At 31.9% G+C, this 2,654-nt stretch overlaps 1 pseudogene; it reads left to right on the plus strand.

The window, feature by feature from the left end:
- Window positions 1-1,704: 1,704 nt before the first annotated feature.
- On the plus strand, window positions 1,705-1,837 carry LOC125114610 (uncharacterized; annotated as a pseudogene).
- Window positions 1,838-2,654: the final 817 nt, after the last annotated feature.

A 2,654-nucleotide genomic window follows, 5' to 3' on the forward strand; every position in this document is an offset into this window, starting at 1 on the left:
GCGAGGCCATGGATTGACCCTGCAACCTCATGGTTACTAGTTGGGTTTGTTAACCACTGAGCCATGATGGGAACTCCTCTTACTACTGTTTTACAGAAAGACTTTCTTTCATTCACATGTAAAACATTTTCTGTTTCAACTATTTTTACTACACACATTCTAAAAATGTATTTTAAAACGATTTTAAAATTTGATTTTAATGCCTACTGTTTATGAAATAAAAAAGTAAAGACAAATCATAGTATGTATTATAGAAATTACACTCTATCCCTTTTTATCAATTGTTGATGGGGAAAATAACAAAATTTTCCCACTTATTTTACAGATTGTATCCTTTGAAGCAACAATAAATTGAGCCATTAAAACATAAAACTTTCCATTTAACTGAAAGGCAAACAATGAATATGAAAACCAACACCTAAGCCAAAAAAAAAAGAAAACATGTTTTATAATCTCTGTTTTTACGCTTCCTTTTGCTTTTGATAGATGATGAAAAACTGAATTCTCAATAAAATTCCATAGGAATTGCAATACTAATATTTCCATCTGTTTTGCATACTAACGAGTATTACTAATATATATACACACACACATATATTCATATACATATACACACATATATTCATATACATATATACATATATATATATATATATATATATATATATATATATATATATATACATATATATGAGATGCTACCCCAGTAGAAGTAGTAGGGCAGTGAGGCAAACAATTCTCAGGTCTATCATTAAGTTTTTCCTTTTCTATGGGCAAATATGCAACTTATTTTGTAGTCATTCAATTTATTTGGGAAAGATATATTAAAATATATTCTGGGACTATACACATTTTATCATTAATGTATTTTTTTACTGAGGCACAGCTGATTTACAATGCTGTGTTTGTTTAAGGTATATAGCAAAGTGATTAAGTTATATATTTATATATTGATTTTCAGAGTCTTTTCCATTATAGTCTATTACAAAATATTGAGAGTAGAGTTCCCTGTGCTATACAGTAGATCCTTGTTTATATATATAAATTTGTGTCTGTTAATCCCATACTCCCTCCCTGCCCTTCCCTTTTAGTAACCACAAGTTTGTTTCCTATATCTTTGAGTCTGTTTCTGTTTCGTAAATATATCCGTGTTATTTTTTTAGATCCCACATATAAACAATATCTCATACCTTTCTCTGTCCAACTTACTTTACTTATGATAGGCCCTAGGTTCACTTATGTGGCCGCAAATGGAATTATTTCATTTTTTATGACTGAGTAATGCTCCATTATAACTCATTAATTTATGTCTTTAAGTAGTGGATCCTTATTCATCTTCTCCAGATCCTGAGTGGTATATTAAACATGCACCTTTGTGTGTGTTGGCTCTGCAGTAAAGGGCCTTTGTTTCTTCAGGGTCCTCATTCTACTAGGGTCAGAGGCAATGACAGTTGATAGGAACGTTGGTTCATCCTGTAGGCTGCAGCTCACACTTGCAGGTTCCAGCTTGCCTTTGATCTTGCCAGGTTTGTATCCATTTGCCTATCCCAATGGTTTGCCCTGTGGTATTCAAGCTTGAGCAGCAGTCAGACAGGAGGACAACCTCCTTATAGAAGATGCTTAACTTGGCTCCCTCTGACAAATCTCTCACTGAACTTTGACTAACCCATGATATTCCATTATCAAAGAATTAGATCTCTGTGGATCGCTTCTCGGCCTTTTGGCTAAGATCAAGTGTAGATCTCTGTGGAACATATTTTAAGGATAAACTACTAAGAGTTGACCATATAGGCAGTAATTTCAAAATTATCTGTATTTTTTCTTATTATTACTTCCTCAGAATACCTACTCAGTGAAGATGAATCTTACCCAAGAAAATGAGCAATACTTTTAAATGTATAGCATTTTTCTACATCATTATTGAGTAAAACTTACTATCCTTTGAAATAATTGAGTGTGTATGCTTATTACTCTACTTACACATAGAGGAAAACAGAAGCATATTTTATTTTTATCTTAGGTAGATATTTTACTAAAATTATGTTATAGTAGTTGTGTATTGCCACCTTATCCAAGAGTTAATATATCTATTTAACAGATTCACTGTAGTTTACTGACTCAGACTTCTAAGAATTAAACTGTGAATGGTCATAGAAAAGATATCAATACTTTTTCTTTAATATTTTTCGAAGAATATGTTATCACTTAGTGTCACTTCTCCCCAGAGGAGATACATTTTTTTGATTTAAGATTGAAAATGAAAGAGGCACACTAGAAAACAAAATGAATTTTGACATGCTTTACTCTTGAAAAGAATTCTGGACTTTGGTGACATGAATCTTATCAGAAAAATTCACTGCGGGAGGCTAAACTCTGAAATTCAAGCAGGATTTCAAAACTCTACAGATTTGGAGGAAAATAATATAAGGACACCTCTAAGTATCCCAAACAAACTGTTTGTTTGACCTAGTTTTACTAAACATGCTCCAAACAAAAGCCCTATATGACAAGTTATTTCTTCAGATATGTTCAATACATCTAAACTAAACAACCAAGGTTATCCACTTACATTGTTAATAAGTAAGACCCCAAATTTTAGAAACTTGGCTTAACTTGATATTCATGTGAATTTGAACTGAAAAATATAAGCGAAA

The sequence above is a fragment of the Phacochoerus africanus genome, chromosome 1, assembly GCF_016906955.1.
Source record: "Phacochoerus africanus isolate WHEZ1 chromosome 1, ROS_Pafr_v1, whole genome shotgun sequence".
Lineage (NCBI taxonomy): Eukaryota > Metazoa > Chordata > Mammalia > Artiodactyla > Suidae > Phacochoerus > Phacochoerus africanus.